The sequence below is a fragment of the Quercus lobata genome, chromosome 1 (assembly GCF_001633185.2).
Source record: "Quercus lobata isolate SW786 chromosome 1, ValleyOak3.0 Primary Assembly, whole genome shotgun sequence".
Classification (NCBI taxonomy): Eukaryota; Viridiplantae; Streptophyta; class Magnoliopsida; order Fagales; family Fagaceae; genus Quercus; species Quercus lobata.
Genome location: NC_044904.1, coordinates 1,812,522 through 1,826,778, shown reverse-complemented (window position 1 = coordinate 1,826,778; position 14,257 = coordinate 1,812,522).

The following is a 14,257-nucleotide window of genomic DNA, read 5'->3' as shown; positions in this document are numbered from 1 at the left end:
CTTCCAACCTTGGCGAACTTACATCGGCGCAAGGTAATAAACTCTCCTTTGTGTAGTAATTGTGGGAAGGACAGCAAAATTGCACCGCACGCACTATGGGAATGTGATAAAATACAAGTGTGCTGGGGTCTCGGTTTTAACAAACTAAGACAATTGCAGATGCGCTTGGGCTTTTTCACTGACTTGGTGTCTGTCGTGAGACAACATGAGGAAAATCTAGAACTATTCATGGTGTTAGCATGGTACATTTGGTGCAGACGAAATAAGTGCCATTTTAATGAGCAAAGCTTGCCACCTGAGAAGCTCCTTGACGTGGTAGAATCTACACTAAAGGAATTCCAAGACAAACTGGTAAACAGACTCGAGAAAGTTAAGCCACAGCCTCAACATTGGTCACCACCAGAACCGGGAATATACAAAGTGAACTATGACGATGCATATTTTGCGGAGGAAGAGGAAGCTGGAATGGCGTTGTAGTGAGGAACGAACTGGGGTAGGTGATGGCCTCCTTTGCAAAAAAAATTAATCATGCCTTCAACGATGGAGGTTCTCAAGGCGATGGCAGCAAGGAGGGCAATGATCTTTATGGAGGAATTGGGCTTGCTTTGGGCCATTTTTTAGGGAGATTTGGAGCTTGTTGTAAAGGCATTAATAGGTGACTGCCCAGACCGGTCTAGTATTGGGTACATTGTAAAAGACTGTAAGTCTTTAATGGTTTTTTTCAAACCTGTTCTTTCTCTCATGTTAGGCGGCAAAGCAATAGAGTAGCTCATGCTTTAGCTAGGAGAGCAAGAAAGTCTTCCCCCTTATCTGTATGGATGAAATCTGTTCCACCAAACATTTCCTATTTAGTGTATGTTGATGTAACGATATAATTGCTTCACATTTCAATAAAATGGATCGATACTTTTCTCAAAAAAAAAAAAATTCCACCTCAATCAACATAATTTTTTTTTTATTACATATTTGATAGTTTTTCAAAAATAAAACCACGTGAAAAATTACATATTTGATAGTTTTTTAAAAATAAAGCGTAAATCCTATTACCATTTATCATGTTAAGTTATCAATGGAATTTTTTTTGGGTATAGATAGGGTTGAATCCAAACTCTTTATTCAATAATAATAAACTATTTTATCAATTAAGTTAACAACTTACTCGTTTTTCCATTAATAATATATAAAAAAAAAAAAAAAAAAGTAGAGGGGGGGTCGCTTCCTTGCTATATATCTAGAATTATACTATTTCTTAAAAATTTAGTGGATAGTTAAAAATTGATACTTTATTTCTTACAAAAGAACGTTTTGTTTAGATCCCAAATTTTAATTGATTAATTTTTTTTGAGTAAACAGTAGTACTTATTAAAACACACATGAAAATAGTAATATTAGTGTTTTAAACCAGGTTTATAATACATTACATAACTAGAGTACAACTACAAATGGGCCTAACCTTTGTAGTTGTAGACTGGGTTATAAACAGCGGACACTAGACAACATATGCTTGCAGAGTGAAAACCTTAGTAAAATAGTAAATACTCACAAAACTTCCCATACATGTATCTAGACATCATATCTGAGCTTCTCGCTCTTGTTAGCAATTGTAGATTTCCGCCTTAAGCTTTCTAAGTAACCTGTTGCGCAAACTAGTGCCACCTGCAAATCAAACCAGGGACGGACCCACGTGGGGGCCTGGCCCCCTCCCCCCCCCCCCGACCCATAAATTTTATTTTTATTTATTATATATTTTACTTTTGTAGTTGGACCTTCCTTCTAAACAAAAAAATCATGTGTTATTGGAGAAGTTAAAGCTAAATTTTTTGCAATTACAGTAAACTGGTATAAATACCAGTTAACTGTAGCAAGTTGTTAAAAATAGAATGCAATATTTTATTAAGATTATCTCTCTCTTCCTTTATTATTTTAATGAGTCGTTTATATTATTTTAAATGAAGTGGTAAAAAAATAGAACATTTGATGTTAGATGTATAGTAAAGTGAGGTGGTAAAATAGATAAAATAGTTTTTTGAGGTACTAAAAACTAAATTTTTTAGCACCATTACTATGAATGCCCTAACTTCAAAAAAAAAAAAAAAAAAAAATCCTAACCAACCTAGTATTAAAAAAAATACATTATTATTATTATTGTAAGGGAACAATTTGAGCTAAAAGCCCAAAAATGAAAAGGACTAAGGCCCAAAGAGTCCAAAACAACGAATTTGTAAAGAGTGGGCTAAAAACTGGACTCCAATGAGTTGGACAACAATTACAGTAAGCTAAATGTTGCTTGAAAGTATAAATAAACAATTTTGTGCAAGGAAAATCCTCCTCGGCAAAAGGTTGTTTTTATATATTTCTCTTGGACCTAAATAACATTACAGTTCTTTAGTGTATAGTCCTCTTTTCTCTAGATTATTTGATCCTTCCTTTGTAATAGGGCCTTTATTATTTATATTCTCCTTCTTTACTACATCTCAGCCCTCCACGTGTAGATCAGATTGCTCACTTTGATACTTGTCCCATCAGCACCTTTTTGAAGTCTTTGTTGGTAGCTGTAAGGCTGAATGTTACTGTTCAGGCATTACCTCCATATTAATGCGGCCATGGAGTTAGCTGCAGAGCATTCAATGCGGTGGTAGCAACTTTCTTTTTAGATATTTCTCAACTTTCCCTTGTCTTATCCCCTTTTGATGCTTATCCTTACCAGTATGATCGTCAAATCCTTGTTCTTGACGAATGGTCAGACCTTTGACTTCTACTCTGCTTAGCCGAGGAGGTATTTCTCCTCAGACTACACTCCTAATCTCTCACGACCAGACTTTTTCCACGGACTACTAACTTGTATGCCCCCGTTAGTGTCTACCTGTCCTCGGACGATTTAATGTCCTCGGACATGGCCCACGGCCCAATATCCATTTCTGGGCCCTTTATTATTATTATTATTATTATTATTATTATTATTATTATTATTTTGTCTTTATTGGTAGATGATTGCATTTTAATGTATTAAGAAACAACGATTTTGTATATTTATAATTTGTTAATACTTAATACTATATGGATGCCTATTTAGAGTTTTTTTTTCCCTTATACTCTAGCCCCCTTTGACTTGAAATCCTGGGTCCATCCTTAAATCAAACCATTGGCTACTCCAACAATTTCTTGAAGATCTGGTGTAGTCTTTATGTTTCAACAACAACATCAAACACACATGTAGTGGTTAGGTGTTTGGAACAATGAAAACCTCTCAAAGATGCACGATTAGAGAAGCCAAAAGACAAAAGTAGTTCTCAGATTTGATGATGTGTCACTTTCTCCTTAGAGAACAAATAGGCAACCAATAATTCTATGTAGAAAAATTTCTTAAATTGTGATTTCGTACATAATAAAAAAAAATCATTTATAAGCTACGGAATGAAGTTGGTTCCTCATAAAATTATAGAATATTATGACTCAATAATTTTTCAAACTTGAAATATTATCACGGGACCTATTTTGGTAACAATATTTTTAAATTTATTATAGTTTTCTGTTTATATATATCTATACTACTGCAACTTAAATAATGCTCCCAAGTGCAAGATTGTCATGAAGTAATAACTTGGTAAGTCCGAGGTCAAATCCATAGGAAAAAGGGAATTAATTAGCAAATCACAAGAGAATAAAACTAAAATAATAAGTTTTAATTGAAGAGATTTTTGATGGTTTAGTAAAGTTAATTTAGATTGGGAGAAAATAATAATATATTAAGGCGCTAAGGTTTAGGGATCCACAAATAACACATTTATTAGTAGTCTTAACAATATTTATTTTATAACTTAACTAAAATTCATACGAAGGATAATCTTAGTCGGATGATTTAACAATAAAAACTCAAGAATTAATTGTCTAAGGTAGTTTCATGAAATTGATTGATTTTAGGCGAAACAAAACTAGTGAATTAGTTCGTAGGGAATACTAAGCATTTAACGTGTCCGGAGTCTACGATAAATCAAAAAATTATATAGAACTTAACACTTTTCTAAATAAGTAAATCAATAAAAAAACATAATAACATAAGCATTAAAACCATAAAATAATTGTTAAGAACATATCAATAAATAGTTGGGTTTCACCCCTTACCTTAGCAAGACTTCTAGCAAGCCATAACACAAATAAAACTCTAAAAAATGGTAAAAAAAAAAAAAAAATTTAAAAAACCTTTAAAAAAACCTAAATTATGTTCTATGGCATCTCCTTCCTAAATTTTTCCCTAAAGAGCCTTTAAATAAGTGAAGAAATTCTCTTATAAGTTGAATTTCCGTTTGGAGAAAATCCCAGATTTTAGGCTTCAATTAACCGACATTTTTGGCCCATTTAACTTCAGAATTTGGACTTTTGGTAAAAACTATAAAGTTGTATCCCTTTAAGTTAACTTTCTACCCAAACTTGAATCAACTCGATTGGACATCTGAGTCGAAAGTTATGCTCCAAATACTAACTGGTGCGCAGACTGGAATTTTAATCAGAATTAGACTTGGATTTGGTGCAAATTTCCTTTGATTCTTTACTTCAATTGGACTTGAATTTAATTGGGTTGGCCTTCTTTGACTTCATCATGACCCTTGTAAAAGTAAAATCCACTAGCTTTATTCTTTGCACAAATTTAGTTATTTAATTTTACTATCCTACAAAAGACAAATTCACGCATTAAAATTTAATTAAGCATAAAATTGATTATTCAGCATTATTCCAAATCCAACTATAAAATGCATAAATTAACTCAAAATAAGTATAGTAATGCTTTCTAATAATAATATAAATATGCAAAATTAAGCTATTATTATATACGAAGGAAATCACATTGGAATCACTAATTCACTACTTAATTTTGTTTTGGGACGGAGACCTTTTTACTCCTTAAATATTTCGATTTTCACATTGTAAGTTAAATTTTTGAAGGGAAAAAAGGTGTGTGGTAAAAAATAGAAGGTAACACAAGCGTTATGTACGTTTGCAATAATATAAACAAAAACACAAGGGGCTTTACCAAATTTATTTAAAAAAAAAAAAAAAACATTTTAACTTTATATCTTTAAGGTTCATTTGAAAACTCTAAAATCGTACCATAATAATTGATATTTTAACTAGTGGGTCTAGAATTGAAAATTCTTATATTTCAATGATATTTTTTGTTTTTTTTAATGAGAATACTTAGGATTCAAATATTTTTTTCCTTATTATTGTAACTGTTAAATTCACGGGTTTACAAGGAGAGGATAGAAGAAAAAACTTTTCGACTGCAAGTAAAAATAATCACTAAACGGCGGTACACATATTTTTCTAAAGAATAATAATAATAATAATTTATCAAAATCATTTTCGGTCGACTTCTTTCAATAGTTCACAATATCCATCAAATTTAATAATCGAATTGATCTCATTGCTATATGAGTATGACCTCCAAACTTTGTGCGATGACAGTTATTGCCTACCAAATCAGCTATCCTAGAGTCAAGTTTTTAAGCCCCGAATAGGTGATTAGACTAAAAAAAGATAGTTATGGTCTGCTTAATTTCTTCCAAATGGTCAATGTCACTTGTTAGGTGAAATTAAGTGAATTGGTTATGGATAGGGACGGAGTCAGAACTTTGAGTTAGGGAGGGCAGTTATATCGTTGGTTGTGTGCAGTGATTTCAACCTTTGATTCTGCTACTTAGCTACTAATATATATATATATATATTTTTTTTTGGTAGATAAGAACAAAATTATTTTTGTTTAGAATTTTTTAAAGGGCAGGATTATTTATTTTGGATAAAATTAGTTAATTGAGCTTTGTAAGGACTGAAATTGGATTTGACCCAATATAGAATTGGGTTTTAGCCTAAGAAGCCCAAACAATAAATTTTTAGAGCGTGGATGAAAGAACTAGATCTATTCCAGAAGAAAAAAGATAAAATTTATCGTTTTTAGGCTATTAAACACAAATAGGATAAGAAAGTCTGTCCTCGGAGTGGCCTGAGGAGATGATATTATATTGTCTTGTTTATCAACAGAGTTATAAGAGTTCACAGTCTTATCGTAAAAATTGCATGATTTTCTCTCCCTTTTTTAGTGCATTTTCCCATGCTATATACTACAATCTTGGTATCATCCCTACCATACACGTGTGGGTTAGATTCTGGGAACTCCTTCCTGTCCCATCCAACGCCTCCCAGAACCATCGACTAGTAGCTGTAAGGCTACTTAACCACTGTTCAGGCATCACCTCCACATTAATGCGGCCAGAGAGTTGGTTGGGAGGCATTCAATGCGGAGGTAGCAGCTTTTTGAAGATATTTGTTACCCTTCTCCTTTCTTACCCCTCGTCCAATGTCCAACTCTTAGTTGTGATGTAACTTTGAAGTAAGTCCATGATAATATGGTACTCTTACTGACCTCGGACCTTTGTTGCCGTGGTGGCTTTTCTCCTCGAACATTTGTAGGACTTATCTCATACTATCTCTACTTTTCTCTTTACTCCGTTCCCTTTATAATCTTATCTAGACATCCTCGGATTGACTAATGTCCTCGGATTGGGCCATAGGCCTAGTTAGTACAGTCTTAACAATACCTCCTGACTAATTGGCCCCCACAATAGCCCCTTAAAATCTTGCTTTTCGACTCCTCGGGAGGAAATGATGATTTTGATGTTCTCAACCCATCTTGTTTATGGTCCTATTCTATATTCCTGACCTCCTATATGTCTTTTTACTTGCTTAAGGCACGCTCCTAACGCTTTGGCGTCCAGAGCGTGCTATCATTAAATTTTGGCGGCGTTCTTATCCCCCATGTTCAACAGTAGGATGTAAATCGTACGACGGAAGATTTTTCTCGTTTTACGAGTGGGAACTTTCCCGCTTGTAACTTCTGCGTCATTATAAATAGCTTTTTAAATCAATTCTTTTTCTTACTTTTAACAATCACACAGTCCTAGAGCTCATACACTGAACCTGTCTCTCTCTTTCATCTCCCTGTGCATCTATAAATACTAGAAATTTGTCTGAGGACCCTTTTTCAAATCTATAAGTCTTCTTAAACCCTTTTAGCTTTCATTTTAAACTTGTTAATTTTTCTTCGAAACCTCTTAGAAAAATGGGTAAGTTCAAACGTTTGGTTGAGTTCGAGGAGGGTATGGAAAGTTTTAGGGCTAAGTATAGGATCCCACCAACAGTAGGCATTAGGTACGCTGCCCAGGGGGAGTGGGTCAGTGTTAGGAAAATAGGAGAGGTGGTCATTCCCATGATTGCCTTCATAGAGGGAGGGATGACCATTCCCATGGGTACCATTACTAGGAATTACCTTAGGTTTTTTAGGTTATCTCCCACACAGTGCGCCTCAAATATGTTTAGGGTCTTGGGGAGTATAGAAGCTTTAAACGAGAGAATGAACCTAAACCTGACCCACCACGATGTGAATTGGGTATACAGCCTGCACCATCTGAAGGGGCAGGGATATTACCTCAAGTCGAGGCATTCCGAAGTAAGGCTAATCCAGTGCCTCCCCATTTCAAACAAAAATTTAAAGGAGGATTTCCTAATTTTTTCTGGGAAATGGCACGATGGCCTACCCTGTCTGACTAATGAGGGAGAATCAGGTGGGGGTATAGCTGTAGATTTATGAATTTTGGTTTGCATTTCTCTTTCGTTTCCCAACATCCTTGTTTCTGACGAAACTTTACTTTAATTCAATGATTTTGCAGATAAGCGTGCTACTAAACCCAAGCTCAACTTAGTTAACAAAGAAAGCTTAGATAGGATCTTGCAAGCCGAGGTGTACGTGAATGAAGCTGACAGTCATCTCCAAGCAGCCCATTTAATTCTTGGGTACACACCCCTTTCACTTGCATTCCAAGCCCCTAAGTACGTAATCAAAGCCCACGACCCTCGGCTCCACCGTATCAGCGTTGCCTACCAAGGGTTCGTTGTTCCAGAGGGTGTCCCAATTCCTGAAGGTACTTCCCGTACTCAACCACTTTTTGTGGCCACTCCTTCAATAGGAGCATCCTCATCCCAGATCATTCTTGAGGAAGAGGAGGAAAGAAAAGAAGAAGAAGAAGAAGAAAAAAAAAGCCCAAAGGAGATTGTAGATTTGCTAGACTCCTCGGACGAATTTAAGGTATTCAACCAGACTCCACTAGCCGAGGACATATTAGACGAAATGGGTGTCCAGAGGAAACCCCAGAGGAGTTTGATGGAGTTAATAGAAAATCAACCCGGAAAAGGTGCATTGGGGAAGTCCACACAGTCCCAGATTCCCCATAATTTTCCCAAATCTCCTCCTCTTGCTCCTCACCCACCTCAGCCTATCAGACTTGAACCTGTTGATCCAAAGAGGAAAAGGGAGCAGAAAGGGAAAGATGTGGTTGAAACTGGAAGATCTTGTCCAACTCACGAAGACGAGGCTCAGCGAGTTGCGAAGCAATAAAAGGTCAGCCACATGTCACAACGAGGCGTGGAGAGAGCGGACACTCAGCTTCCAGAGTCACAAGCCTGGCTCCCAGCACCTATGCTCGGCGGTGAGCCCTTGAGAGATGATGCATCACTCAGGGACTTCAACGGGGGCATTGGGTGCCACGTTGCTTTAGCTGTGGAGGAGGCCCTGTTACTTCCAAAAGATATGTCCGAGCTGCAGAATATCAGGAAGAGCGAGGTCTTTCTCAATTGTAAAAGATATTTGGGCATGGTAAGATGTTAATCCTTTTTTTTTTTTACTTATAATTATTATATATAGATATATACTTTTTATTGGCTATGGTATTAACCCTTTTCTTTTAGGCTGTCCAAGCCACTTTCAGACTTGAGGAAATAACCAATTCATGCTACCAGCAATTAGAAGATGAAAGAAAAAGACGGACAGCAACTGTACAAACACTCACCATTGCTGAAAATAGCAATGTTGAATTGAAGAAAAAGCTGGCCGATGAGGAGTATGCCTACCATAGTGTTGACTCGGCCTTGGAGGGCACGCAAAGGCAAGCCGAGGACTAGAGGAAGCACCTACGCGAGACTACTGATCAACTGACTGCTTCCAGGGAACAGATGGTAGCGCTCAAGAAACAATTGGAAGAAGCCCAAAGGCTTAAGGATCAGGTTGAAAAGTCCAAGGCTGAGGCTGAGAAGGCAAAGGTTGAGGCCGAGAAGGCTAGGGACGAGGCTGAGCAAAAGGGTTACGACCTTGGAGTAGTTGAGACCGAGGAAACCTTTAGGGCAGAGGTCCTAACTATGTGTTGTATTTACTGCGCCCAGAGTTGGGATGAAGCTCTTAACTGAGCTGGGGTTGAGGCTTCTTCTGAGTTGAGGAAACCTAAAAATATATTCTACCCCCTGCCATACGAGCCTCGGACCTTCCTTCTACTCAAGGTGAAGTGGCTTCTGTAGTTGCTGATCTGATTAAAGAAGCACAGCCTCAGGATCCTCCTTTTCCTAGTCAGCAGGGGGCCAACAAAAGAACCTGGTGCTCCCCAAGAAGTACCCTCGGACAAGGCTGCAATGGTTCTAGAAGTAGGAGCAGCTTCCCAGGGTTTTCAGCAAGACTTGGCTTTAACTACCATGCCCGCTGAAGGAGCCTCCAAAGATAAGGAACAATTACCACAGAAGCAGATAACCCAGCTAACAAGACCTCCAACCTTCAGATTAAATTGAAAAAATGAACCTTTCTTTGTAATATAATTATGACTTTTGCAAGGGATTTTGTTCTTTTTTTTTTAGACATGTGTTAATGAAATATGCATTTTCACCCTCTCGAATTCGTTTGAGTTATTATTTATTTCATTTTTATTTTATCTATTTTTTAATTTTGGTTTTGAGTAGTTTTCATCTTGACTGTCCTTTGCTTGCACAAGAGAAAAACAAAGTTTACACATACTTTTAATTGGTAGTTAAATTGGACGATAACCATTGAATCCATAACACTACCTAGACATATTTTGAATATATATCTATTCTAACAAGTTTAATCTCAAGAAAATATCCTAACGTTTGATTAAACAAAGTTAAGTCCAGGGCACCTCAGAATGCTTTAAGTGATACTCATAGGCTTATTGAGGTTTACATCTTTATTAGGTGATCACAAACCTTGTGATCCGAGAATGGGAATTAAGGGTTTACTCCCTCTAAATGCTTAAGTTCATGTTGAACTAGCATTTTAATAGTACCAGGGTGTATTAATTTCTATTAAGCCTGTTTAATGCTTCAATAGATGTCATAAGGTATTAATTTCCACTAAATTTGTGGTCCGAGAAACTTGACATAATTTAGTTTTTGTTTAATACTTCAATAGATGAGGAAACACATGATATATGATCAGAATAAATTAAAGGGAAACTAAACAGGACTATTGTTATTAATAATAATACCTCTTTAGATTGTTTACATTCCAAGGGTAGAGTACAGTTTTTTCATCTAGATCCTCCAAATAATATGCACCTATTCCTGCCACTGAAGTGATTTGATACGGTTCTTCCGAATTAGGCCCTAATTTTTCCCAGGCTGGATTCTTAGTGGTTTCCAAAACTTTCCTTAGTACCAGATCTCCTATGGCCAACGGCCTCAGCTTTACATTGGTATCGTAACCTTGCTTGAGCTTATGCTGGTAGTAAGCCAGTTGGACCATTGCACTCTCCCTTCGCTCTTCGATCAAGTCCAGATTTTTTTCCAACAACCCATCATTACCGTCCGGGGTAAATGCATTAGTTCTCAACGTTGGGAAACCTGTTTCCAAAGGGATTACGGTTTCGACTCCATATGTCATTGAGAAGGGGGTCTTTCCTGTTGACCGTCGAGGCATTGTTCGATACGTCCAAAGGACATGTGGTAATTCCTCCACCCATTTTCCCTTTGCCTCGTCCAACCTCTTTTTAAGTCCATTCACTATAACCTTGTTGACAACTTCAACTTGCCTATTTCCTTGAGGATAGGCCGGAGTGAAATATCTATTCTTTATCTCCAAGTCAGAATAGTATTGCTTGAAAACTTTACTATCGAATTGAAGGCCATTATCCGAGATAAGGGTATGGGGAACCCCGAATCTAGTAACGATATTCTTCCAGATAAATCTTTTGACATCTACATCTCTGATATTAGCTAAAGGTTCAGCTTCGACCCACTTAGTAAAATAATCCATGTCGACCAGCAGATACTTTTTGTTTCCTAGTGCTTTAGGGAAAGGACCTACAATATCTAAACCCAATTGAGCAAAGGGCCAAGGACTGGAAAGAGGATTAAGAACTCTTCTAGGTTGGTGGATGTTTGGAGTGAATCTCTAACACTGGTCACATTTTCTAACATATTCTTGTGCTTCTTTTTGCATATCTGGCCTCCAGTATCCTTGAGTAATGGCTCGGTGAGATAGGGATCTTCCCCTCCGTGTGACTTCCGCAAATTCCTTCATGTAGTCCCTCTAGGAGTGACTATGATATCTCGGGATGTACACAAAGCATCTATGGCCCAGAAAAAAGAACTTTTATATAACTTTTTGTCCTCGAACAACCAAAACCAAGGAGCTTTCTTTTGTATTTTCTTAGCTTCTGGTTTCTCCTCAGGCAATATATCTCTTTCGAGGAATAGCAGAGTAGGGTCCATCCAGCTCGGCTTCAAATTGACTTGATGGACCTGGAGCAAATCTTTCCTTGTTGGGGTGGGGATGCATAAATCCTCGACAATTATCACTCGGGGCAAATTCCGTGCCGAGGAAGTGGTAAGGGTAGCCAAGAAATCTGCATGGGTATTTTCACCTCTGGGATATGTGATAAATCAAAGGATTCAAATTTTGTTTGTATACGCCTAACTTGACTCAAATATTCTTTCATTCTTGTATCTCGAGCCTCCAGTTCCCCTTTTACCTGGCCTACGATTAGTCTTGAATCTAAGAACATTTCCACTGTCTTTCCACCCATTTTCTGGACCATCGCCATTCCCATCAGCAAAGCTTCATATTCCGCTTCATTGTTTGTAGCCGAGAATCCCAACCTCAAGGACTTTTCAATGGTGATCTTTTCAGGGGATACCAGAACTAGCCCCACTCCTGCTCTCCGCTGGTTTGCTGCTCCATCCACATATACTTTCTAGGATGAGGAGTCTTGTGTGGAGATTAGGTCAACCGATTTTTCATCCATGCCATGTTGCTTCACCTCTACTTCTTCTGGAAGTTCAGCAAACTCGGCTACTAGATCGGCGAGGACCTAGCATTTCACAGAGGTATGAAGTATATATTTGATGTCAAAAACCCCTAGAATCGTGCCCCATTTAGCAATCCTCCCAGTATAATCTGCACTCCAAAGTATGGACTTAAGTGGTAATTGAGTTAGAACCACCACAGAGTGTGCCTGAAAATAATGGAGTTTTTGTGTAGAATGGACTACTGCCAAGATGACATTTTCCAGTGATAAGTACCACACCTCAGTTTCATGAAGTGACTTACTTATGTAATAGACTGGTTTTTGGATGCCACTGTCTTCTCGTATCAAAACAAAACTTACTGCATAAGAGGCCACCGCCAGGTAGGCAAACAGGACCTCGTCTACCTCAGGACTGGACATGATGGGCAGCCAAGATAGGTACTCTTTCAACTGCTGAAATGCTACAACACATTCCTCGGTCCATTCAAATCCTTTCCATTTATGCAGTAAAAGGAAAAAGGGTCTGCACCTATTAGCTGACCTAGAGATAAATCGGTTCAAAGCAGCAGTCATCCCTATTAGTTTCTGAATCTCCTTGGGGTTCCGGGGTGCTTGCAAGCCTTTAATGGCCTTAATCTGATCTAGGTTCACCTCAATTCCCTTGTGAGTCACCATGTAGCCCAAGAACTTTTCGGAGCCTACACCAAATGAGCACTTTGAAGCATTCAGACGTAGCTTGTGCTTTTTTAGAATTCCAAAAATGTTTGTAAGATCTCCCACATGATCATACACCACTTTGCTCTTTACAACCATATCATTGATATAGACTTCAATGTTCTTGCCCAATTGTGGTTCGAACATTTTAGTTATCATCCGTTGATAAGTAGACCCGGCATTTTTCAAACTAAAAGGCATCACTTTGTAGTGATAGTTTCCAATGGGAGTGATAAAAGCTGCATTCTCTTGATCTTCCAATGCTAACGGTATTTAGTGATATCCTTGGAAGGCATCCAAAAAACTCATCCGAGGATGACCGACCGTTGCATCCACCAACTGGTCTATCCGAGGTATGGGAAAAGGGTCCTTGGGACAGGCCTTATTGAGGTTTGTGAAGTCCACGTACACACGCCATTTCTCAGTCTTCTTTTTCACCACCACCGTATTGACTAACCATTGAGGATAAAAAACTTTCTTGATAGCCCCTGCCTGCTTGAGCTTGGTTACTTCATTTCTGACAGTCTCGACATGCTCTTTTGATGGACGTCGAGGTGGCTGCCTCTTCAGGGTGATGGAAGGGTTAACATTTAGATGATGACAGATGAAACTTAGGTCTATTCCCGGGGCTTCATACACGCTCCTTGCGAACACATCAACATTTTCTGTATGGAATTCAACCAATTGCTCCCTTTCCTGCAAAGGCAGTTTAGCTCCAACCTGAAAGAACTTCTTTGGATCGTCGCCAACAATTACCCTCTCCAGATCTTCACATCTTGCCTCCTCGGCTGGTCCAATGAAGGGCAACACCGGGGCTTCTGATTGCTATAAATCATTATCAGCGGTGGCCGAGGTCTCCGCCTCAGGCCGATGTTGGATAGCCGCTACCAGGCATTGTCGGGCTGCAGTCTGATTTCCTACTATCTCTAAAACCTGGTCTCCGGATGGGTGCTTCATTTTCTGGTGAAAAGTAAAGGAGATGGCCCCCAGGGTATGAAGTCAGGGTCTGCCCATAATGGCCGTGTAGGGAGAGAAACATCTACGATGATGAAGTCCACTTCCACTACATCTGTGCCGGTTTGCACAGGTAATCTAATCTGACCTTTTGGGACGACCATTTTACCCTCAAAACTCACTAGAGGAGAACTGTAGGCTGTTAAGTTTTCAGGTTTCAAATTTAGCCCCCTATACAAGTCAGGGTACATTATGTCAGCAGCACTGCCTTGGTCAATCATCACCTTTTTCACATCGTACCCACCAATTCTCAGCGTAACCACTAAAGCATCATCATGGGGCTATATGGTTCCAACTTTGTCCTCGTTCAAAAAACTTAACACTAATAGGATGCCCATCTTGGCTTTCTTAGGCATTGAACTGGACTCCTCGGCTGGATAACGGGATACCGA